The sequence below is a fragment of the Larus michahellis genome, chromosome 13 (assembly GCF_964199755.1).
Source record: "Larus michahellis chromosome 13, bLarMic1.1, whole genome shotgun sequence".
Lineage (NCBI taxonomy): Eukaryota > Metazoa > Chordata > Aves > Charadriiformes > Laridae > Larus > Larus michahellis.
In genome coordinates, this window is record NC_133908.1 from 3,697,393 (window position 1) to 3,723,452 (window position 26,060).

Genomic DNA, 26,060 nt, shown 5'->3' on the forward strand with positions numbered 1-26,060 from the left:
CTCTGCCTGCCCGCGGCCCCCGGCTCCTGTGCCGGCGAGATAAAGAGAGGTTTCAGCGGGTAAAAGTGGCGATGAAGCCTTTCCCCGCCCCCCCCCCCCACTTTTTAACAGGTTCCCCAGGGGGACACCCCCACACACACACACTTCATGCGCATCAAACCCTGCTCAAGTCCCCTTCATAGCGGGGGGGACCCTTCCCATTTCAGCTCGGGCTCTGTGTGTGTTTGTATTTTAAATCCACGGCGTTTGCAGCGAGGGGGTTTGGGCTGAGCAGGAATTTTTCTCTCCCTCTCCCCCACCCCCGCCTCGGATGGCCCAAGGTGATGGCTGCTGGAAATGTCACTTTAGCTGATGCTGGCCTGGGCGAGGTGGGGCTTTTAGGGACAGAGGTGGCGTCGGGGCTGGCAAAAAAAAAATATTTAAAATTAAAACCACCCCAAGAAACAGGCAGCGTCTGCAGCCGCCAGCCCCCGGGCTGCAGCCCCGCAAGCCCGTTCCCACCCGGATCCTCGGAGCTGGGGGGAGCTGGGGGTGCTCCGGGAGGGGGTCACCCGGCTCCTGGGGGGTGGGTCAGAGCTCTGCCAGCCCCTCCGGGCTGCGAAACCATCCTTCGCTCCGCCGTTCAACTTTCTCCCTTGCGCTGAGCTCCGGCCTTAGAGGCAGCGCAAAGGCACATTCCCGTGGGTTGCAGTCCCGTCCCCCCCGCTCACCGCCCAGCTCCAGCCCTTCGCTCTCGTTTGCTTGGCTTCAGGAATGATGGGGGGAACCTCTGTTTCTCCCCCCCTCCCCAACTGCTGCTCCCCAAAAACCTCTCTTACAGACGGAGTGCGGTCACAGTCTGTGCGGGGGGTGCGTGCGCGATTTTCGTAGTTGGCGAGAAAATTCGCTGCTGATGTTCAGTGGAAAGCAAACACCCCCCGACACAAACACCCCCCCCACCACCACCCTCCCGCCTGCCTTTCCTGCCGGCCCAGCAGCCCGGTAGCCACTCCACAGGCCCAGCGGGCACCGACAGTCTCGGAGCGCCGCAAAACCGGAGCTCACGATTTATTTTCTTTTTGTTTTTTTTTTTTTTTGTTTTTTTTCTTTTTTTTTTAAGGCTGAGGGTGCAGCCTGATTGATTTAACCAACACCCCCCCACCCCACCCAACACACACGGGCCTAATGCTGACCTCCCCCTCCCCATGCCCTTGCAAGAAATCCATGTACCGCAGGTGTAACTCTGACTTGCAAATGGCTTTATCTCTTGTGTATCTTATTTGTATATAGTAACGTTAATGAGTAACTCTTGTGGCGCTTGTGGATGGAGGTAAACAGCGAGCAATCTCTCTGGATTATCCTGTCTATTACTCACCTGGCGCCTGTCTTGATATCCTCAATGGTTTTATGGCTGATGCAGGCGACCCGGCGCTGGGTGTGTGTGCGTGTAGGGGGGGGTGTCCGGCGACGGAGGCGGGGGGGGGGGGTCCTGCGGGTCGCCGGCGCCACCTCCCGGGCAGCCCGAGCAGCGCGGAGCGGCCCCCGAGGGGACCCACGGGCCGTGGGAAGCGGGGGCATGATACCCACCGGGGGTTTTGGGTGGTGGGAGTGTGTGGGGGGGGCGGTGAGCCAGAATCCCCCCCCTCCCCCCCCCCATATTCCCGACCCCCGGCTGGGAAGCGCGGCGGAGCTATCTGGGAGCAGAGCTGGGTTTTACCCACGGGTAAAAAACCCCGAGTCCAAAGTCTCTGGAAAAGAGGGCAGGAGCGTGGGTCTGGCGTGGGGGGAGACCCGCAGCGGCCCGGGAGGGGGCACACCGACACCCGGGGAGGGGGGGAACACGGACACTGACACCCCGGCGGGGCGACCGTCTGCCGCCGCCCTCCTGCCGGCCCGCTCGGCCCACGCTCCGCTATTAGTTAATTATTGATTGATTACAAGTGAAAATTTATGACCCCCCCTTCCCCCCCCGCCGGCCCCCTCGCACGCACACACGCTCCTGCCCTCTGCAAACACTCCGAGGGAGGCGTGGTGTTGTTTTTGGCCTTGGCAGCTTCCAGGAATATGAAATATTTAAGCCCTTCGGTCGATCTCCCGTACCCTGTCCGCCCTTCTATTTTATTTTATTTTATTTTATTCTATTTTATTTTATTTTTAAAATTTTTTTTCCTCCCTTCCCCTTTCGCGTCCCGAGGGTTTGTGTGTATGGGGGCGGGGGGGAGGGTCCCGCGGCGGCCGGGCCCCCTCCCCGCACACAGCCGGCGTGCGGGCTCGGAGCACGCCAGGCCTCGCAGATCAAAGGGACCTCTCCGGCCTCCGCACAAGGGGAAAAAAGAGGAGAGGAAAAAAAAAAAAAAAAAAAAGGTTAATTTCTTTAACGATTGTTCGTAAAAGTCTTGGAAGCAGGGACCATCCCGCCTCCTCTCTCGCCCCGGGCTGCAGGATTGCACCGGGAAACGATTTTTGGGAAGGCAAAGAAGAGGAAAAAAAAAAAAAAAAGAAGAAAAAGAAGAAAAAAAAAAGAAAGGAGTTGCTTGAAATTTAGCTGCCGTGTGTCTGCGGAGCTCACACAGCCGCGCCGGGTGGGAAGAGCGCGGAGCCGCGGAGTTTGCGCGTCCCGGGTGGGCAGCGGGGCCCGGGCCGCGCTCCGACGGGCGCCCCCCAAAATGCCCCCGGCAAGAGCGGGGCCGAGGAACACCCCGCCGCCTCGGTGTGCCCGTGGGTGTGCGGGGGTGGGGGGCAGGCAGAGAGCACCCCCAACCCCGGTTCTGCAGCTCCTGCTGCCGGGAAGCCCGGTCCGAGGGTCCGGTCACCGGAGCTCCGCGCACGGACGCGCATTGCTGGGAGCTGGACGGACGGACCGACGGGGTGTTTGTTGTCTCGGGAGGGGCAAGGGGCTGATGTGACTCTTGCCTTGAGGCGCTGGTGCTTGCCACGGCGGTGGCGAGCAGCCGTGGCACCCTGCGGGCACCGCCCCGCTCCCTGTCACCCCGGCCCCCGGAGGGAGGGGGACAGCGGGGGCAGCCGGGCGGGCGGATCCGTGTTGGAGGCGCCGGGACGGCGGGGTTGGGGGTGAGTTTGAGAGGAGGGGGAAACGGAGAGGGGAAAAAAAAAAACCCCACCACCCTTCCTCCTTCGGCACCTACAGCCGTCTTGCAAAGAAAAAAAACCTCATCCCCGGGGGCACGGTGGCACCCCCAAGCCGCCCCCCCCTCCTTACACACTGTACAGACACCTCCCCAGGGGAGCAAACAGCCCCTCACAGGGACTTTCCAGCCCGCATGGCCTTATGGCCTTGACACCCCCCCCCAACCCCGACCTCTCCCCGCAGCCAGCCCCTCCGCGCATCCCTCTCCCCAGCGCTGCGGGGGCGGCCCTTCACACCTGAACCCTCCGGACCGCGGGCGGAGAGAAAAACCCAGCGGCTCCCAGTGAGCCAGCTCCGGAGGATGATGCGTGGGGTTGGTTTGGTGGCTTGTGGGGTTTTTTTTTTGGTTATTTTTAGTTTTTTTAATTTTTTTTTTCCAGCCGGCCCCAAACTTCCCACGTGCTTCTCCCCAAACCCCACGTTATTAGTGAACAATTAAGGCGTGTAAAAACACGGCGAGGCGAAGCCCTGAGCTTGAAGTGGCCGTTCAAGGCGCTAGCGTAGCTCCCGGCTCCGGCTCGGACGCGGAGGGCTGCGGGGGGTTCCCCCCGCCCGCTGCGGGCAGGGTGAGCCCCGAGGCCGGGTGAGGGGCTCTGCGGGGCTCGGGGGGCTGCACCCTCCTCATCTGCCACCGCTCCTCCTTGGGAACTCAGCCCGCAAACACCACCTTTGGGTTTTTCACTTTTCTAATCCATCTCTTTTAAAAAAAAAATTTTTTTTTTTTTAAATGATTTAATCATTCTGGAGAAAATACTTTATTTCTTTTTTTAAACGTTCTCAGCCGAAACGGAGTTCGACCTCTAGCGCAGGTAACTGCGGCCGTAATTCCAGCTGAATTTCACTTTGGGCTCACTAAATTTAGCTTCCCCTCATCCCACCAAAATAAAGCCTTTCTTAGACAAGGACGCTTTTCAACATGGCATTAGATAAAAAAAAAAAAACAACCCAAAACACCCTGATGGCAAACGGGCTGGGCTGTGCCGAGCCCGACCCGACCCCACGGACACCCCGACCCCCTCCCCTCCCGGAGTAGCCCCCCCCCCCCGCCTCCGACTTCTCTCCTCTCCGAAATCCTTTCAAGCTTTATTTCCTTGCAAGCCGTCAAAGCGGCACTGACAAAATAAAGTTATCAAGGAAATTAGGTCGCCAGAAAAAGCCAGGGGTGCTTTATCCCCCCCGGATCTGCTCCTTCCAGTGAAGGTACGAGCGGAGCGGCTCCAGGGAAGGGGGGGGGACCAGCCGGGGTGTGTGTGTGGGTCCGGGTTGGGGCGTCCCACCGACTGCACTGAAGGCTGGGTGAAATAAGGAGCCTTTCTTGGGGCAGGAGGAGGCGGCTGGAAGGGTTTGCTCCAAGCTTTTGTGCAAAACGTGGAGTCCCTCGGCGGGGGGTGTGGGGGGGTGGGGGTTCCCGCCGCAGCCCCCCCGCCATCGCGCTGCCCCATCGCGCTCCTTGGGAAATTTGTCACCGCGATATTCCGCCAGGATTATTTCCCTCCCGCCGTGGAACTTTTCCTAGGCGCTCTCCCATTTATTTTTCACAGGTTTCTTGAAAGTTATTGTTATTTAATTTTTTTTTTCCGGCTTTCCCTTGCTGACCATTCGGGGCCTTCCCCGTGGATTTTTTGAGGGGCGCTTTTTAACTCCTCCGCTCTCCCGAGTCCTATTTCAGACGGTTTCCATTTCTCCCGACTCCGAGCTTAAAAAAACGAAGAGGAAAGAAAAAAACCCCAAACCTCTCAAACCTTAAATACAAATGTAAGACAGGTCAGGAGGCTCCTCCGCTCCTTTTGCTGGAGCGAGTGGGGGGTAGGGGCTACCCCTAGGAAAAGTGAAAAGCTTGTTTTAATGGGCGGTCATTGCTAAATCTCACCTTAGGGCCAAAACGACTCGCGACCCATTGCCCTCCTTACGATGTATTTATTTGTCTCAGTGGCACCAGCCGTCAGTCATTAGTGGGGGGGTTAACCCCAGAGCCGCACCACCGTGGTGGTGGTGGTCTTGTGGCTTTTTAGTTTGTTCTCAATATGATTTCTTAACAGGAACCCGTCCAGAAGCGGAGGAATAACCTGTCCCAGGAGGGTTGCCCGGTGAAACACGGAGAGGGGGAACACGCGTGGGAGCGCAGAGAGCGACGACTCCCCCCTCTCCCAGACCCCGAAAAAAGCGGCTGATTTCTGTCCGAGAAAGCGGGGCTCTGGTTTGCACCCCGAAAGGTTTGCTCCCGGGAAAAGCGGCTCTCGGGCCAGCAGAGACTTCATTTAATGAACCTGCTTCTTTTTTTTAATTTAATGAACAATTTTCCCCCGCAACGTTCTTAACAATTACGGAGGGGGAAAAAAAAAAACCAACAACAAAACCCAAAAGAAGCCCAACAGCACCGGCAGCCGCCGGAGCCGGTGGGGAGCGGGACGAGCTGCCGCCGTCCCCGGCGGGGAGCGGAGGGTGCAGCCGGGCAGCGGCTCCCGACACCCGCATCCAGCGGCTCCGCTTTCACGCAGGCATTTCTGCCATTGCAGACATACCATGTGCATAGCTCCAGAGCCTCTCCGTAGCCGTCTATGACTTTATTTAGATACAGCTCTCTGCCTACATAATACGTCTAAAGCGCTAAGCAGCTTTATGTATTTCAAATATTTATGTAGTTCAAACACACGCGCATATATATATAATGTCTCGTTATATAAAGACAGTGAGAAAAGATGAGGCTGTGGGCGCATTCCTTTCACTCCGCACAAGCCGTGTGCGGTGTGGGACACCGGGGACGGTGTGTCCCGGCCCCCGCAGCCCGCACACAAGTGTGTGTGTGTGTCCCCACCTTTCCCCAAGGCTTTCCCAGGCTCTGTCCCGCCCGGCCGAGCGCAGCGATACTCCCGGGCTGGGGCCGGGCGGCTCTGACCGGTGTATTTGGTGTCTGTGCCTGGGTTAGTTTTGCATTATCTTCGCCGTGGCGTGTCCTGGCTACATTCAGCTCCGCAATCACCACCTCGCCGAGCAGCTCCGGGCTCTCTCGCCACCCCCAGGGCAGCTCTGGGGGATGCGGGGTGTCCCTGCCCGTCGCCCCTCCGGCAGCGGGGAGCATGCGGGAGTCACCCCGCTCGGCTGCCGGCCCGCAGCCCCGGTGCTTGTGTTCACATCCCTTTTTACAACCGGCTTTTTGGTTCGTTCCCTCTGCCAAATGTTGTTGAACCGGGGGCGGGATGGGGAAAAGAGATAAAACATAAATTTCATCCTCCTTTTTTTTTTTTTTTTTTTTTTTCCCATCCCAATCCGGCATCCCGCGGCTCCAAATTTCTGCTGTCTGGAGGATGGACGGGGGGGTGCGAAAGGGCTTCCCTTGACCCCGGTTTGTCCCCGGCTGGCTCCGGGCAGCGGGCAGAGCGGTGCGGGCAGGGAGCTCAAGCCTCGGCCCCCCCACCTCCCCCCCCGCCCCACGCCGTCCTGAATCCCCCAAATCGCCAAATAATGAAATGAAGGACTGATGAAATCACGGCAGCAGGCAGGACCTGGATGCCCCGCACCATCCGCCCGCATGTTTAGGAGGAGGCGAGGAGGGTGCCTTGCTGCGGGGGGTGTCCCCCCCGGCCGGGCTCGGGGGAGCCAGGGCCGGTCCCTGGGCCGTGTCGCTCAGCCGCTCCTGGAGTGCCACCTGGTGGGGACAGCCCGGCAGCACGGGCAGGGCTCGGCTCTGGGGGTCCCCCGCAGCCGGCCGGACCCCTCCCGGGAGGCATCTCCCTAAGGCTGGCAAGGGGGGGGGGGTGTATGGGACTCTGTATGTACAGGGGATCCCCAACTGCCTGGGCGTGACAAGCGCTGGGGATGCCAGCAGCAGCACTAAAAAGGAAAAGATACGAATTGAAAGTGTTTCTTCTTCAGCGCCTGAGGAAGAAGAGCCTCTCCTGGAAATCCTACGCGCCCACCTTCCTTCTGTCGGCTTATAATCATGGCGGGGGCGGGGGGGGAGCTGAGAGCACGCATGCAAGAACGCCATCAACACCGACACGACGGCTCCTGGTCACTTGAGTGAACTCCGAATGAGAACCCCAGTGCTGGGCATCCATAGGGAAGCGGCATCAGGCCTGGCAGTTTTTGTAGGAAACCTCCCAAAGTTTTACAGGGGTGTGTGGAGCTGCGCTCAGAGCAGGCGGGCTCTTCAAATGAACTCCCGCCCTCCCCCAGTTGCACCCATGGGGTGGGTTGCATGGCACAAGGCCTGTTTTTCTTTGTCCTGTTGTGTGTCTGTTGCCCCCCCCCCCCGCCCCCTCTCACATCCACATGTACCGAGCTATTTTGCTGCCATGTTTTTGTCTTTTCTCATATGCTAGCCTCACCGCATGTTCATTCATGCACATTTCCAAATGCGCACACAGGCACAAACCCAATCTTTTTACATTTTATTTCATAGTTATAGTCATGCTCTTCCTATTCGTCTTACACTTTTTGCTCTCTTACACACGCACAAAGCTATTCTTCATCAGCATTTTGTCTTATTATACCCTTACTTCTGTTTTCTGTCTCCTCCCTCATGAGAAAAGTATTTTGCACCAGAAACTGCCATTTCGCTCTGGGACAGAGATCAACTTGCTTTGGTGGAACTGGAACGGGGGTGGGGGGCACTAAAATGTGAGAACAAGGATGTAAAAGCAGGAAGACATGCATCAAACTTCAGGGTAAACAATGGGAATGATATTGATTGCCTTTTAATGTGCAGTGGTCACACAACGGGGACGAAAGCCTTCCCAGGGACAAAATAAATAAATAAATAAACAAACAAACAACTAAATAAATAATAGACACTTGCCCCCCCTTAAGAAACTGGTAGCAGACACATATGTTTCTGTGAAACTTCTGGACCAGAGCAAAGAGGACCTTATCCCGGGGCTCCTGGAGGGAAGTGGCTTTCCAGGTCCAGCCGAGCTTCCAAATAAAGTGCTGTCCTACTTTCCGACTGTCTCTGACGAGTGATGAGAAATGCCTATTGTCCCTGCCCAGGCTGGGGCGCGCTCTCATTAAGGCCCCTGAATTGTGTGTGTGCACGGCGGCGGCAGAGCTGTTTGGCAGGGAGGGAACGGGCAGGGTTGCCGCCGAAGGTAATTCCCGGCTTCCAGCCGCCTGAAAGGTTTTTGAAGGAGTTAAACCCTCGGAGTCTCAGTGATTCCAGGAGCGACGGGTAGGGGAGACAAGGATGATGGTGGTGCAGCCGCACGGCAAATGTTTAGTGAGGCTGTGTGAGCGGGGCTCGGGGGGAATTCACAATTGCCAGGGCAGAAGTTTCGCTGGGAGCAGAAGGATTAATTTGAGATGCATCGAAGTAACCCCACTTCGCTCCGTGTGTGCCGAGTTGCGATCTGCATTGACAGGGGCTAGGTAACCTGGAAAACAGCCTTCCCTGCCTTTCCTTAATGAGTTATCTCAAGTCCAAATCACTTCGTTTTCAGCGAGGATGGTGTAAAGCACAAGAAAAAGTGTCAGGGAACATGAAGGCACAGCTGCTCCTTCCACTTGGGTAGCTGCGAGCGGTTCGGATAATGCATATTCTGTTCGCTCCTTGGAGGGGGACTTTGTGAGTCCAGCTCCTTGCTCAGAGGAGACATGCTGATTTATCATTTATTTATTGGATTATAGCCCTGTTTTAAGGGTAATCAATTGCTGCTTTTTCGGCTTCCTCTTAAATCACATCACCCCGGTGCAGTCAGGGGGTGAGATCACTCCGAGTGCACAAAGGTTTCCCTTCGAAAACTGTTTCCATCAGAGTTGTAGGTGTTAATGTGAGCAGTTGACGGAAGAAATGACAGCCAGGCTCCGATTTGGCCGTGTATTCTGGGCTCGGGTGAGCACCTTCGTGTCCCCTGCCCTGAGGACGCAGGGACGGAGGGTGATGTTTTCCAACCTGCTCTCTCGCCTTGGGGACCTGGGTGCTTCCCCCAGCTCTCCCCCGAGCACCGTGCGCATCGGGGCTCACCCCACTCTCCTGCGTTGAAACGAGCTGGGACAGAAATGACACCCATTTTGGGGCTAAATGCTCTTTCTCACGGAAAAATAGTGGGGGGACACGACGCTCTGTGGGCTCAGACAGCCAGGGCTTTGAAGGCCGCCCTTTATTCCTAGAGTATCACTTGAACTTCCCCCCCAAAATGCTTCCCCAGCTGTGAGTGGGACCTGACAAGTCTCCGGCCGTGGGCCCACACAAAGCTTCGCCTCAGGGCCCCCCTGCTGCATCGCTGGCATCCCTACGAGGCCCCTCTTGGTACGGTGTCACCCCTCGTGCTGCAGACCTCGGGCTTTGCACCAGTACGAGCCATTACCCAGCAGGAGCAACAGGGACCAGCTGCGACTGATAAAGTGCAAATTAAGGTGTGACCTTGCTGCAAGGTGGAAGAGGGACCCAGAGTCTTTATAAGCTTGGCCAGGGATGAGGAAAGATCTTTTCCAGAAGGCTGTGGTGCTGGAGGAGCTGTGAGGTGGGAGAGGCTGGTAAGAAGACCTGCGACAGGGAGCTCTGGATCCGCTCTGGAGGTAGGAGGCTGTGTGGGAAGCGACGGGCGTTTGGAAATGGCTGCTGTGTGGTTTCTTTGCTGTTCTGGAGAGCTGGGAGGTGGGTCTTCTGCTGGAGGAAGAACTGCTGGGTTGGATGTGCCTTCCCTGGGGCTCAGAGGGCTCCAGGGACTTGGCGCTTCTGGTTTCTGCTTCCGTGAGGACTGAGCATTGACACAAGCAACGTGATTTACGTGGAACTGAAGCTGCTCTGTGTAAATCTTCAGTCTGTGTGTATGATAACCTGAGGGGGTGTGTGTGGGGGGGGGCTGGCAGAGGCTCCCTCTGGTGCTACTGGATTGCTGGGTCCTTCAGCTGATACTGGGTCTGCTGGCCTTCACCTCGTGGCTGTGAGTGCCAGTTGGGCAACGTGTCAAAGAATAGCAGGGGGTCCAGGTTTTTCCATGGTGCCTGAGCAGATATCTAGCTAGTGTTACTCCCTGCTGGGGCTCTTCCAGACTTACCTTTGCTTGTCTGTGGGACTCAAGCTAAGGCTAAGCAAGCCCAACCTGGTTTTTGGTCCCCAGGTGCCAATGTGTCCTTGCAGAGGGATTGTAGCCAATCTCTTCTGCACCTGAAAGTGGATGTGAAAGGATTTGAGTTATACATGGGGTCCTGTAGAATCAGTCTCTTGTGCTCTTTGATTTTTGGAGTTCCTTGGCTAGACAACAAAGGAGGCGGCCTGGATTTGGGGAGGATGTTGAAACTCAGGGATGAGTGTGGCAAAGATTCCGCTCCAGAGTCAGGAGCGTAGCTGGAAGGGAAGGAACTTGATAAACGAGTGACACATTGCCTCTAGCTGGCCTGGCAGCCTTTTATCATCCTGCATGTATCTGCCAGCCTGGCTGGTCCGTTCAACACCTGCTTTCTTATGTGAGAAGTCCCCAAACTACCTACAGTGTTTCTTATTTTTAAGGACCTCAGTCAGGTAAAGCATCAATGTGTAATTTTCCATCCTTGGTGAGGCACACCCCGGTAAATCTGGGGCAGTCAGCTGCTGATAACGATTGCCACTTGGGGCTGTGGGTGCTCTGGGGCAAGTGCTGTCAGTAACCAGCACCCGGGAACATTGCAGTAGCTGTGACAGGAGCTTCTGGGTCTTACTCAACACTGTGGTCTCGTGTGGTCTGGAATGAAGTAGAAATAAAGATTGTTTTTTAGAAAAATTTTAAGAATGATTCCCAGGGAACTCTGATCTTTTGACTTAAAAGCAACATGTTGCTCCGTGGAGATTTAATGTAACAAAATGAAGAAAAAAAAAAGCTTGGAAGGATGTGGAAGGAAAGACTGGATGAAGCCATCTTATTTTTCTGGTGTCTGTTTTTGTTACTCCCAACTATTCTCTTATTATAACATGCAGCTTTGGCTGAATATCCCGATGTGCTGCTCTCCCTGTGCCCAGCTTGGAAGCTACACTTTCTGTGATGGGAAGTTTAACTGCAAAATGGGTTGGGAACTAGGTCAGTGACTTGTGCAGTGCCTGAGTAGAGACTTGAATCAAGGTCACCAAAGCTGGGCTGTTCAGTTTGGGTTCTCACTCTGCTGGTTGTTGATGTGTCTGACGGCCTCAGTTTTCCCCCCTTCTCATCGTGGTGTGCTCAATGGTCTGCAAAACTGAGCTGGGCAGCCCAACTCCATGTCCTGGCTCTGAAGAACATGGGGAAATAATCATGAGATCTCCTGCTAGAGTTATTAAATGAGGCTCTTGCATGAGTAAGACCTGTTTCTGTTAGCTTTACTGAAAATAAGCCTTATTCCTGCAATATTTTTGAAATCTACCTTTTCCTGAAGATACTAGAGCTTGGATTTGGGTTTAGCTGTGGATTCTGGTTAAAAACCTGTTTGCTTGGTGACTTGTGCTGTGGTGGAAGGAGATGCCCTCCTGAGGGAGGGTTCAAAGTGTCCGTGATCCATACTCACTGACCACAGAGGCTCTTGGGGCAGTGGGGCTCCTTGGCTGTAGATACAACTGTGAGTGATCTGAAGCTTGTGGGGGGGATCTGAAGATGTAGTAAGACTTTGGGAAGGGCTTTCCTCTCCCAGCACTGCAGAGAACCGGTGGTGTGGGCATGAAAAATGCCAGTATCTTGGATCAAATGATTAGGCAGCTTAAAAGCACGAGAGTGTGTGCTAAAGGATGGATTCCATAACTTTGGCTAAGACTTTTTTTTTTTGCTCAGATCCCTTAATAGCAAAGCTTCCTGGGGGTGGGCACTTCTCCCACCAGCTAAGTCTGGTGTTGCGCCAGCTGTTGGTTGTGTTAGGAGCCCTGGACTTGGAAAAATCTCCTGTGGGCAGCATGGCTGCATCTGACTCTTACAGCTTGTGCACAGACGTGAGCCTTGAACTGCAAATAGAGGGGCAGAGGCTTTATCTGGGGGCTTGCCTGCAGGTCTTGAGGGTGATCAGCCTTTAACGGGTCCAAGAGGAACAGAAATGTTGTGTATATGTTGGATGTGCTGTGTCCCCTTGGCTGTCTGTGTCCAACAGAGCCCCAAGACAGGGCATGTCTGGTTGTTTAGAGTCTCTGTTGTACAGGCTGCCCCTCTCTTTGGTGCGGAGAAGGTGATGGAGGTAGCACTCCCTCAAGAATGTGAAGCTTATTTTGGCTGGATGACTTGGTTCAGGCAGGCCAGTCCAAATTTCTGCCATTTGGGATTAGCAGAAGGTCTGCCTAAACTCAGGGAGACCTGATCTTGAACCTGAACCTAAGCTCCATCAATTAACCTGTTGCCTGGTGCTGGAAAAGGGATGGGTAAAATCAACCTGACCTAGAGTAGGGAACCTTCAAGGGTCAGGAGTATGAGACTGGTGGGTAGCTCCCTGGGTGATGCTTGCTCTAGCTTGTTGTGACTCACATTACTCAGACACAAGATGGGAAAAGCTGGGCTCCAATAGCCTTGGTGTTATTCCTGGAATTGTCTCAAACTTAAGACCTGCATTATATCCCCTTGGGAAGGCATTGCCAAGGAATGCTTTTGACTTCTAATCTTGCTCAGGAGCAGCCCTCTGATGGGAGCCCTGCTGCTGGTGTACCCGCCTGTGTCAGGAGAGGAGGTAGCAGTCCTGGAAGAGTAGATCCCAGCCTGTCTACTAGCAGGAAAACGGCCAGGCTGCCGGAGCATCCTGAGCACCAACCTCACTTCACAAGTCCTGGTCCTTGCTACTCTCCCCGTGCAGTGAGGGAATGTAACTGACAGGATCATTTGATCCCTTCTGGCTTTGTTCTAACCTGACCTTCTGTGTTATGGGTTGTTCAGCTTCATTCTGCTGCTCCGGTTTAAGCCTGATCAAGATCTTCCGGAGGGCCATCCTGACTTGATATTAAGACTGTAGGAGACACCCTCACTTATCTATTCTGGTAGTTAATAATCCCTCTGAAGGGTCTCATTTGGCACTGCAATCTTCAAAGCTGTAGATACTGCTGCTTGTTTTGCCTTTTGTCACTGGGCTGCAGAATGTGCTTATCCTTGCCACAAGGCAATACCAGATACCTGATCACTGGAGGAAATAAATATGTATTTTTTTTCCCAGGAAATATAACGTACTGGATTCATTCTTCATTTGCTAGAAAAATGAGAAGTTGTACGTAGGAGCGAACAACACAACTTTCTAGGCTGTGTTATGTTCCCAACAGTGTCTGCCTACATAAATGTTGGTGAAGACTAGAAGTGTAATAATATCTTCTGTCTTTATGTTAGGGCATGAGGCAGGAACAACACACCTGCCCCCAATCCATTGTATAAATGCCGGCCTCCTGATGGCTTACTGGTGACCTATCAGTCCCAGATGGAGAGGGGGGGAGTTCATTATGGACATGTCTTACAGCTGAGGGCTGAAGAGCCATTTACTGGGTTTACAAAGGGTATATAGTCTCAAGACCTCTGCCTTGGCATTGAGGGAGCAGAGCAATGGGAGGGGGTGAAGGTCACAGCTCTGGCTATTCTGGGGCTCAGAAATCAATCTCCTCTGCTCTCTGAGAGGTTGTGCCCAGAGAAATGGTGTTGCTTCCCCCGGTGAGCCAGCAGTGCTCTGCAACTAACTCTTTTCCAGTGTCTGCTGACATCTCTTCCTGCATATAAAGGGGACAACTGGCCCGAGTCCCTTGTTACACAGCTGTGACCTGTGTGCAGGAGTAGGGCTGCCCTTGTCCTCCTGGTTCATGCCATGTCAGTGACTCAGATCTGTTGGGGCTGGCTTCTTTTGGGGCCAGGGTTTGCAGACATCAGTACTTTGCTCAACCGCTGTGTGTGGGGGAAAACCATTAGCATTTAGAATCGTAGAATCATAGAATTGCTGAGGCTGGAAGGGACCTTTAAGATCATCGAGTCCAACCTTTAACCTACCCTGACAAAAGCCACTTCTAAGCCATGTCCCTCAGTGCCCCATCTACCCTTTTTTTAAACACCTCCAGGGATGGTGAATCCACCACCTCCCTGGGCAGCCTATTCCAATGTTTAATAACCCTTTCAGTGAAAAAATGTTTCCTAATATCCAATCTAAACCTCCCCTGATGTAACTTGAACCCGTTTCCTCTTGTCCTATCACTTGTCACCAGGGAGAAGAGGTCAGAGGTCATTTCACTGATCTGATACTGGTGTAGCCTCATCTAGATTTAGGAATGCTTTTTCTAGTCTTGGATGGGATTTGTAGGAATCTTTTGTTCTGTTTAAATCGCTTTAAGTGGAAGGAGGTTATTTTTGATGCAGGGTTTAGCGCGCAGAAATGGCTATATACGCATTATGTGAAGTGTAATTTGGAGAATGTCTGCTTTAACAAAAGAATGGATGTAGAGGCGTAGGTGTTGAAGTCTTTAACTTTGAAGGAGAAAAAACTCTTGGAGTTAGTAGTCCTGATCCTTCTGACCTGACTGCGAGGTGCCAGGCTGGGTGACATGGATGGTTTTCTCACAATTAATCAGCCTGCTGCCTTGGTGAAAGCATCTTCTTGGATTAAGAAACCTTATATGCTCTGTACATAAGGATAGTAAATAGAGGAGGAAAGGGAGCATATGCTGCTCCTGGTTTGTCAGAGGAAGGGCTTGGTGCTGGCAGGCAGCTGGGGAGCCAGTGCTGGAGGTGGTGGCTGTGCTAGAGATCCCGGTTTGTGCTCAGATGCAGAAGGACACACATCAAACTCTCATCGAGCCCATGTTTGCATAAACCCCAGGTGAACGTGCTTATGTTTTAAGGAACTATATTAAAATATGCCACTAGATGGCCCCAGGAAGAAGCCGGTTGAGGCTGTGGGGCCCGAGGGAGTGAGGGGAGGGCAGCCTCCAGCAGGCACCTGGCCGGCCATCGCGCTGCTCCGGGGAAGGGTTGGGGTTGGCAGGGGCCAACTGCCGGAACACCCTTGCTGGGAAAGAACAAGGGGAGCACCCAGGGCTCCCACGCGGACTCATCTTTCACAGCACCTTCTGTTGGGTCTTGTGCCATGGGGGCGTGCTCCGGGGCGCAGGCAGGTGCGGTGCCTCCTCGGAGGAATGGCGTGAGTTGCCCTCTTCTAGTGCCATGCCCTATAGGAATGGCGTGAGCTGCCCTCTTCTAGTGTCATGTCCTATCTCAGCACCTATTGCTGAAATGGGTGGCAGCCTAGCAAACCTGGCACATGCAGGTGGCTCTGTATCCTGGATGGAGGTCATGTTATCTGAGTGCTGCAGTCCTAATCAGGTTGGAGAACTGGCCAGATTTCTTGTAGTGCTGGATAACCCACAAACAGCACCTTCCATCTAAAACCAAATTAGCAATTACACCTGAAGTCAATGTTAGGGTCAATGACACATGTGGCCCTGTGATGAGTAGACTCCTGGTGTCTGCTGGCCTGAATGGTGGGACTTGGCTTCAGGGCTGCTCTTCAAGGGACTGTCTTCTAGCTGAGATGCTGAAGCAAGGTGCCCTTCCTTTCTACCACCACTTGCTTCGTAAGGGGACTTTAAAGGCTGACTTTGCAAGGGGACAACAAATGTCTTGTGTCCTGGTTGCAGTTATGGTTGCTATTTCAATTAGAAGTAGGATCCCAGCCAGATATAGAGGTCCCAGTATAACTAACTCCATGTTATCTGGAGGGAAAAGTGGTAGCTGTGCTTGTTTCTCAGGGTGCAAATGGGTCTTATCCCAAGGTTCTGAGGGGACTGTAGAGCCCACAATGTGCTGATGGCCCATACTTCCTGGCCCTCAGTCTCTGGGAAAACAGGAGGGATGGGAAGCTGTGGATGATTACAGCTGAGCAGCGCTTCTCTGGGGTGCCGCTGAGCTCCTGTGGAGGCTTTAATGAATGGAGCTTCACTGATGGATGAGATAGGAAAAATCACTAACCTGCGGAAGTGTAAAACAGTGACTGGGCCGTGCCGTGGCATGAGCCTGGCCTGGTGGTCCTTCCGCAGGAGCTGGCTGCCGCCGAAGCCAGTTAGGAGGGGAATGGCGGGCAGGGAAGGAGCTGTCTGGAGCCGCCACAAATTCAGCTTTCTGGGATATGCTGGCACAAAGGTCTGCACTGCAATGAGATCTCGGAGGCTTTGCAGTGCCGCGGGCAGGGCGAGCGCTGCCAGGGAGGGCTGCGGGGCAGGGTCCCCCAGGGGCTGCCGAGGCTGCTTCCCTGCCTCGCACCTTGCCGCCGGCCGGGGAAGTACCTGCTCTCCTGCAGACAGGGAAGCTGCATCCCTCTTCCCTCTGATATGGACTGCATGTGCAGCCTGAGGCGAGCGGCGCTTGCTCTTCCAAGCCAAGCTTCGCTCCCCAGGCAAACTGGAATGGGTCCAAGGGTTTGTCTGGTTTCCTTTCTAGGTTTCCTCCCCTGTTTAGTGGGATTAATAACACCTAAGGGTGTCAGAGTTAATTACTCATCAGGTTTCAAGCGCTCTGAAAAAAACCCTTGTGCAACCTATTGTTTGAATCTACGAGACGCTGCTGCCTCCTGCCTCCCAGAGCGGTGGCTGCTGTCGAAGGACTGAGGTCCCTTGAATGACTCTGCTTTTTGAAGGACACAAGCTGGGGCCCTCAAAAGAGCCTAAGAGCTGGCTGCTGTGCCTGCTGGTGGCAGCAGCAATGGGTGGTGCACAGGACGGAATCCCCATGATCTTAGGAGTTGGTCAAAGAGAAAGGATGAAGGCTCCTCCACAAGACCCCTTGCTCAGAAGAGCAACGTTCAACCTTCCAACCTTTAGATGGAAACCTCAGGACAAGCTGCAGTTTTGTATGTGGCCATCAGTGGTAACACCCCAGGACAGGGCTCAGGTCTTTCAGGTGAGAAATGCAGCTTCCATCCCATGAAATTCATCCCCGTGCTTGAACTGGAATAACTGAACTTAGTGTTTTATCCAGATTTTTAGCCACAGGAGAAATATCCCTTTTTTGGTCTTGATGCAACCAGCGTGAGCTGAAATAACATCTGCTGGGAAAAGAGGCCCTGGGTAGCCATAGATGCATCCAGTTGTGCATGGCTTGGAAAGGGATCGACAAGCCTGAGACACCTGATCTCTGAAAAGCTTCATCTTGCCCCTGCCCATCCCCAAATGACAATTCAGAGCCTTTATTTGCTGCCCCCAGTACCGTTTCTAGAGAGCATCCTGAAAATTGCTGCCCACTGGATAAATTTCCTCTGTGACAAACTGAAACCTGCTAGGGAGCCCTTCTGGTCTGGGGATTCAGCAAAGCTGTAACGCTTTGGATTTTGCTGCTTTTCTGTCGGGGAGGTTTAGTTCCAGCTGAACCATAGCAAGTACCTGCTGAGTCAATCTGTCTCACTGCTGCTGTCTTTGATGGGAAGTGCAATGCACTGCCTGACACCTGCCGAAGATCTCAGCCAGGATTTTTCTAGCTGTGGGAGGAGGAATTTCTGGGAGGCGAAAATGCAGAAGAGAAGCAGAAAGGATTTCCCGAGCGTTTGGAGTCGAGCTGAACCTGTTCTGTGGGGTGCAGGTCCTCGCTGCAGCGCTCGAACGTTTGCTCACATCACTAGTTTTGTGGGATTAGGCAAGTGAAGCTACCAACACATCGCTGGGAGGATTTTACTCCCAGACTTCGTTAGTCTGGTTGCTGCGGAGTTTATTAGGTGGCAGCGGTGGTAGGTTTGGATCCCTTGTGATCTAGGCGCTGGGCGAGATGTGTGCCATGAATTCACCCAGCTAATTGCACGTTGCATCTTGAGGCTTTTGGTCTCTTGAATTTCAGGCCTTTTAGCAATGTGGGGAATCGAGGAGTGTTTTGTGGTGTGCGTGATGGATGCAGGAGGGGGAAGTTGGGTATTCAGTGGGCCCTTTGGCATGGAGAATAGAGTGGATGGCTGTGCCTGGAGGAAACTGGGGTGGTGTTGCCTCAAACGGCTCCTTTTGGCCTTATATTCCGTGTCATTTGCAGAATCATAGAATGGTTTGGGTTGGAAGGCACCTTAAAGATTGCCTAGTTCCAAACCCTGCCCTGGGCAGGGACACCTCCCACCAGCCCAGGTTGCTCCAAGCCCCGTCCAACCTGGCCTTGAACCCCTCCAGGGATGGAGCAGCCACAGCTTCTCTGGGCAACCTGGGCCAGGGGCTCACCACCCCCACAGTCAAGAATGTCTTCCTAATATCTAACCTCAATCTCCCCTCTTCCAGTTTAAAACTGCTCCCCCTCATCCCATGGCTCCCCTCCCTGATCCAGAGTCCCTCCCCAGCTTTCCTGGAGCCCCTTCAGGGACTGGAAGGGACTCTAAGCTCTCCCCGGAGCTTTCTCTTCTCCAGGCATTCCCACCCTATAGTACCAGCATAATGACAACTGTGTCTGGTGTCCACTTTTTCACTGCCAGGTTCATGGGAGCTCTTGGAGGTATCACTGCAAAGTGAAGAAGAAACTCTTGGGAGGACAGAAAAAAAAGACAAGATGTGTAAATACTGACAGGGCTGCACGAAAGGACCCTATTGCAAGGCTGTTCGGGCGTGGTGCTGGGGTTTCTGGTTGGGCTCACCGGGGTGGGGAGGTGTGGGGCGGGAGAGGAACGGGCTGTGCTGGCCCCGCGCGGCTGTGCCGTGCCTGGGCTGGAAGAAGGAATGCCAATCTCTGCCAACAGCGCTGCCGGTGCCGCCGTTTCCTAAGCAGAGCTGTTCCCAGGGCAGGGGTAGCATCGGCTCTGGTGCTTCTGGAGAAGCTTTGGAAGAAAGCTGGTCTTCTCCCATCCCCTACTTGACTGGGGGTAGTTTTGCCCAGGGGGGGGATCCCAACTGGTGGGTCCCATCCATCTCTCTGCAGATTGCTCGGGGTGGGATGCAACCTCCTTGTAATGCCATGCATCCCCGTGCTTCCAAACTGCAGCCTGGGGTCTGGGTTGGGGAGGAGTGGGTCTCGCTTGCCCCTTCGCTCCTGAAATGGGTGTAGAAGGCTGGTCCACGAGCTGGTTGTAAATCAGTATGCATGAGGAAGGCAATTTTCTGCAAGTGAAACCTGCCCTAACCCGGCCCTGGGGGAGGGAGGAGAACTGCAAGTGTCAAGGTGAGACGGAAGAGCAACAGAACGAGATTTAATTTCCTTCCCAATAATTTTCTCAAGCTGTATAAACTTTCCTTATTTAAAATAAATACTCCCTGAAAACACATTCTGTGTCAGTGGCCCTGTGAAAACACCCCCAGTCACAACCTGTGCCTGTCCTTTGCTTGCAGCCTCAGCCAAAAGCCAGCAGTTTTACATTTTGCTCTATTAACTTGAGCTGTAAATTTCCTTGTGCAAAGTCTCCCAGGCTGTGGAATGAATTTAAGTAAACAGGGCGTACAATAATAGACTTGTGTTAGGGCAGGTTTTTCAAGTGGCCTGTAACTTTTAGAGTAAGTTCTTCTAAATCTCTCCCTGTTATGGTGGAGAGTGTGGGAGCCTGTCCAGAAGGTGGAGGAAGTCATAGGAAAGATCTGGCTGGTAACCATCTCTGGGATCCTATCTATGGTCCAGAGAAGAGCATCCAGTGTTTGATAAGCAAAGAATTCGGGTGAGACAATCTCTTGCCTGGCATTCCATTATGTTTTTTGGTCCAAGGCCTCCATAGTTAGTTTTTTTTCTCAGTGACAGCATCTGTGTGAGATGCCTATAAGGACTCTGAGGGTTGTTTTTTTTTTTTCCCCTCTTGTTTTACAACATGCTGAATGCAGACTCCAAAATCAGTTTTCAGAAGGGCTTTCAGGCTTAATCCCCAAATAAGGCACCCAAGATTGATTGCTTGCTTTGGAGGCTATAGGATTAGTTCCTTCTCAGAGTTATTTTCTGGGGGGGGAAAAAGACAGGAGGAGTTTCTCCTCTAAGTGTGATGGAAACCAAGATTCTTTTTCAGGTTTGGGCACCATTGCTCTGACACTCCTGAAATTCTGCCTGCTTGGTGTACGGAGATGCTGGATGTGTTTCTGCCTCACGTTGCCAAGGAATCTGAAGGGTTTCTGGGGATGTTATGAGGTGTTCACATTGCCTGCTGGGCTGGGAAAGCATCTCCACTGTGAATGCAACCTACTTATCTCAGATCATTGTCCAGTCTTCAGCTAAAAACAGGCTCAAGATGAACACGATCTAGAAGGTTGCGAGTGAAGAAAGACTGATCCCACTTTGCAAGCTAGGCAACTTTCCTACCTGATGCTTCTGCAGTTGATTATTGCTATTTTCCCCATGAACTTGCAGTTAAAATGCACATCTGGTCGGTGTCTTTGAGTTGTCTTGTAAAGGGTACTCCATCATTAGATAAAGAGGAAAGGAACTTCTGGCTTATAGACAGCCCTTTCCTGAAAAAAAGACGGTTGTAAGCAATAACTTGGCATAAAAGCCCACAAATAGGGGTTTCTTTAGACTCCCCTGGGTTTGGCGGTGTTGTCTGGTTATCTAACCTTTCACCAGCTGCCTCTTGTAAAACTGCAGGCAAAGTGGTTCTGACTTCTGCTAAGCTGTGGGGTGGGGAAAAAAAGGCAAGAAAACATCTTCAAGGCCCTTATCCAGAACACAGTAAAACCAATGGAAAACCTCTGTGAGTCCGGGGGATACTGGATCACTTCCAAAGCGTGGAGAGCACTGGAGAAAGGTTGAGCCCAGCTTGTGTTAGATCTAGAAGCTAAGGGAAATTCTCTACTCCTGGGAGCAGGGGGGGAAAAAAAGTCTCGGCGAAGTCCATGTCTTAGTGCTGGAGCAAGTGATTGACCGAAAATGGTAAAAGTTGGGATTTAGGGGGCAGAAGGAGGATAAAACCTTGTGTACGTGGAGGTACTTGAGCAGCTCATGAACGGGATGTTTTTGCTTGGTCTTTTGATACATCCTCTATTAGATAAAGGGGGAGTGACCGATGCTTCATGACCCCTGCTGCTGGCTTGACCTCTGCTACAATCTACCTATTGCTTCTGTTTGAAAAAAGCCTTTGGACCCAAAACTCCCACTTTCCTCCCAGTAGGAGAAGTGATGCTGCAACAAGGCTTAACTCAGGTGTTTTTGTAGCAGATAGCCCCGAAAGATGGTTATCTGCCATGATGTTGAGGGAGGTTCTTGTGGGACTGAGTGGTCCTGGACCTGCAGTGTAACCGGCAGCATAAGAATAAAGCTGCCCAGCTGAATTGCAAAGTCTTTTAGATAGAACAAAGTGCTTGCTTTGGCATTCAGAAGCACGGAGATGCCACAGATGGAGAACTGCCAGTTGGCTGATCACCAGCCACTGATTCATAATGTAAAAGTGTAGCGTGAGCCCCTGGTTTTTTTTTTCCCCTTCTTGACAAACTTTACAACTGGCTGCTTTTTTTTTTTTTTGAGAGGAGGAGGGAATTCTCATGGTTTTAAGCAAATCAGAACTGACTCAGCCTAAGCCCAAGGGTAGAATGGCGAAGGCTCCATGGATTAAGTGTCCTGGAACAACTGGCTACACAGCTCTTTCTTGTTTTCTGGCTGTGAGGATCGTCCTTTTGATCAGATTCTTTTCCCTACCGCTTTCCGGGTCGTAAATCCAGATTAATCATGGCAGGGTGGCAAACAATTAATGGAGTAGGAGGTTAAGCCCTGGGAGTGTGAGTGGTGGCCCCTGGGGAGTGAATACACCCTGGTGGCCAGGTGGAGAAGTGAGGGCATCTTACTTGAGGCCACCTGCCTATTAATTTGGTATTTGGAAGTGTTGAGAGCCTGAGACTCCTACAACAATCCGTATTTCTCTAGTTTGCTCAGAGCTGTGTCTCTAGCTGTCCCTATTAGTTATGACTGGCTTGACTATGTCTAAATTCCAAGGTCCTGAGTCTTGCTGTAAGACTCAGACTTGCGTCCTGCAGCCGGGGGAGGCAGCTGTGGTTTGGCCATTTACAATCTCTCCTGTATATTTGATCTTCATTGCTTCCTAACTGCACTGCCTAGGTCATCATTACCCTCAGGGTCCACCGGATAACTGGTCTTTGAAAGCATTAGTCAACTGCTGCTCAACTCCTCTTTGGTACTGATGTTCCCTACTGTAAGGTGACTTTTCTTGCTTCTCTGGTCATACGAAGGTCCAGGAAACTGGGGTGTGTTTATAGGCCTCTATGAAACTGAAAGAAAACACTGAGTGGCTTGTCAGGTCTTCAAAGACCACAAGGAAGTGGGTTGCTGACCCCAACATAAGAAGGCAAAGCCTTAAAATGCAAGGGACAAAGTATCCTGGTTCCCAGTTGGCTGTGGTGAGCACTGGAATGTCACAACTCTTTGTTTGTCTTTAGTTGAAAACCCTTACCGGCTGCTGTACTTGCACGTTAGCGTTGACAGGCTTGTTTTGAAGGTCTGTTAGGGGTACTTGTCCCACCAGCTTCTCCTGTGGCTTCAAATGCAACTGCTACTACAAAATGATCCATGTCCAAAAGTGATGCCTTTGCGAAGGAGGAGGTGACCATGCACCGATGTTGGTCGCCTGTTGCGTGTCCAAGTCTGCTGAAAATGTTGTTTTAAAGCAGTAAAGTTGCAACATAAGCTGTTTGGGTGGGGTCCTGAGCCTGTGTAGCTCCCTGCTGGAGCTAGCAAGTGATGCAGTGTGAATTTGCAGGTTTATTTGCAACGGATTGATTTGCCTGATTAAGGTGGGTTATGAACACAGCTGCCGCTTGGTGCATGGCTATTGACATCAGCAGTGTTGTACCAGGGGTGAAATTGGCCTTCCCTATATTGTTGCCAGTCGCAAGAATTTATCATCCACCTGTGCTCTGATTTACGTGTGTGTAAATCCCAAGTAACTCCATTAACATCAATAAAGCTGCTTGAATAGATCTCTATCTGAATTACGTGCTGAAGACTTCTCATGTTGCTGCTAGCTATGCAGGTGCAGGGATGTGGTTGGGTTCAGCTGGGAAACATGATGCCATCCAAGTGTGTGTCTAGCATGCAAACAAGAAGAAAATGCTGAGCCGAAACCACAATGCTCATTTAAAGGGATGCCATCAAGCTTTCAAGAGAAGATTTCTCTCTGCCATCTTAAAATATTGGAACAGGCAGGAATTTCTGAAGAATGTTTCCCTGGTCACTTGGAGGAGAAGGAAATGTCCTGCTCCTTTGTGGTGGAAGAGATAGAGGACAGAGGAAGATGGGTTGCTCCCAGATCAGTTTTGAGGAATGCTAAAGTTGGGGAGAAAAAGGAGATGGGTTTCTATTCCTCATTTACCACCTTCACTGTACTGATATCTCAAACTAATGTATGCAAAGACAAAGAACAATAGTTTGCTTTTTAGCCTTTATTTTGTGGATTATTTTTTTTTTTGCTTGATAGAAACTGTGGAAACTAGAAACACAGGGAGTAAAGTTAAGGACATGGGGTGGAGCAGTGCCACCTTGGCCTGTTGTTACGTCCTGTTCCAACAGAAATGAAAAGTCACCTGGAAAAAAAACTGTCACAGGGAGATGGAGATAGCTTAGCCCTCGGATAAGCTCTCCTCTGAGCTGGTGGCTACCACCCCCAAGCATCTGGGGCTGATAGCTCTGCTGAACCACTTGTGATGCCACTAGAGACTCTAGTAGATAAGTTATCCATACAAATTCTGAACCCCACTAACCTCTTTGTGGCAGCTGTTGGAAGGAAGATTTGGGGATTTTGGGGATCTCTTGGCAATTCCGCAGATTTAAGGTGCAAAACAGTATTGACTGGGAGTGTGGAATGCACTTTTATTTGCTCTGTTGGAATTTCTCCTGATATTAGCTGAAACAGAAGGGCTGGAAACGTAGCATTCAAGGTCATAGTGTGCCCTGATTCATTTTTTGGAAGCAGTTGTTCATGTTCTGGGGACTCCATCACTTAGCTAACATTTGATACGTGCAGGGGAAAAGGAAAGAGGATTGTTAGCAACTTCCTTATGGATTGCTTTTTTCAGGAGATTAAGATAGTTGGCTCCTTGGAGTGCAAGTTGGCATCTCATTTAAGGAGAAGATTTGTAGCATTCGACTGCTTTGCATTGCTGGCCAGGCGGAGGGGTGTTTGCTCCATGCTCTCAGGTGGTGACACTCTGGGGATGAGGGGATGCCAGGCTCAGGGGAGACTGGCTGTGGAGTGTTGCTGTGAGGCTGTAGGTACTCAAGATCGCCTTTGCTGTGTCCTACAGGCCTCCTCTTTGGCCAACTTCTCATTGCAATCAGGGACCTCTTCTTATCCAACAGCTATGACAGAGTTAATCTGTGCTGGGGTGCCTGGTGCTCAGTGGAGAAGCAGCCCATCATCCACATGACCTGTTCAGCAAAACTTGCTTCAGAAGGCAGCAACGCCATGATGGTGCTGCCCACCTGGGGCGCTTTTCTTTGTCTGCTTGTCACACAAGTGAGAATTGACTCAGAGCTGTTGACCAAGACCTTGGGCACCAGCTGGTGGATCAGCAGTAGGGAGAGCATAACCATATTCAACAGATCATTCCAGTGGTGGTCAGTCCACATGTCTCAGCTTCTGCACACAAATTCCACCCATGGAGCCACACACAGCACCAGCTGGGAGGCTGTACCCCTCTTCAGGCTTCCAATGTAATCCACTTGGAAGCACACACCTGTGCAGAAACTAGTGCCCTCAACTCCTTGAAATATAGCTTATCAAGTAGCCCCCCCTGACCCAGCTGTATCAGTCAGACCTGAGGTCAGAAAAGCATCTTGGCTCTGGATAGGACCATAGCTCACACCTGGGGGCTTATAATGGGGCCCACACACCTTTCCCACTGCATTTTCCCAGCCTCCAGCTGCCTGTAGTCAGAGTCTTTCAGATCTCCCATGCACATCCAACCCAGACATTTCATCTGTTGAAGTCACCCAGTTCCTCTGTCTACATTTCCCTGGTGGCAACACCAGCTGGATCACTGCCCACCTCAGTGTCTTGCCGCTTCTGCGCCAGCTCTTGCAGGACCATGCAGTGGACCAAATCTCACTTTCTGAATGTCCTTTCCTCCTGCCAGGTTATTCCCCAGCCATGTCTGTCCCCTGCTGTGCCCCACAGACAGCAAGGTCAGTAAGGGACACCTTCAGCTGCTGTTGCTACTTGATGGTGCAACAACTCCTTAAGTCTCAGCAGGTATCAACAGCAAGTTTTCTTCTCCATGTGATCTCTGGGAGAGAAACACTTAAAACAGAAGGAGTCCTAGAATCATTGTCCTCTTCACAAGCCGATCCAATGCCTTAGGACAAGCTTAAGGGCTCAGCGGAGAGACCAAAGGCCACAAGAACTAGTCTGTCACAGGGAAGGAGCTGCTGAGATCAAGGGCACAGTCAGTGTCTGAGGAGGTCCTTAAGAAGGTGGGAAAATTCCTCAGTGGAATAAATGCTAAGCATGATCTTTAAGGCATGGACAATTGACAGGCTTCTTTTTAAGGCAGGCAGAGGACTTCACGTGATCTTTTCCTGAGCGGTACACGCATGGGTGGAGGCTGAGAAAGAAAACCCTCAACCCTGGAACAGTGGAGTACTGCCAGTTGTGATGGGTTTACGATAAGCTAAAAAACATCCATAAGCATTCAACTTCAAAAGCCGGGAAAGAAGGAGGGGAGCTACACAGAGTCAAACGCCTGGGGCATCCCATTTTCAGTCAGCGCAAGGAGGCTATTTTTAGAAAGCCTGCGTACACCTACAGGAGTACTGAGGCTGGAAAGGAATTCTTGGTTTTAATGGTCCCCCTTCTTCACACCACCTTACAGGTGGCATTGCTACAAAAGCCCCCCCCACTCTCTCCCCAAGGAAAGCTGTCTGCAAGACATTCTCCCCAAATTAAAAAAAAAAATATATCATTACAAATGGCGTTATTACCAAAATGCCATTCCAAATGCAGATGCAGACAAGCTTTTAGTCAGGCCTCCATTTTCCCCTCTGTGCAACAGATTCCTGCCCACTTCCCATCTCCTGCGGTGGTTTGCATTCGCCTGTGGGAAAAACAGCCAGAATACCCAATGGAGACCTACAGCTACGGTCTGCCACGGGAGACGCAGACCAGGTGGGAAACCTGTTCA

General features: G+C 52.1%; 1 protein-coding gene across 1 annotated transcript in view; it reads left to right on the plus strand.

Moving 5' to 3' along the window:
* The first annotated feature begins 9,566 nt into the window (after positions 1-9,566).
* The window catches only part of TBX5 (T-box transcription factor 5), a 139,668-nt gene continuing 123,174 nt past the window's right edge, over positions 9,567-26,060 (plus strand). The window contains exon 1 of the mRNA XM_074606090.1: positions 9,567-9,640. The gene's annotated coding sequence lies outside the window, so the exon portion shown is untranslated. The remainder of the gene's footprint in view (positions 9,641-26,060) is intronic.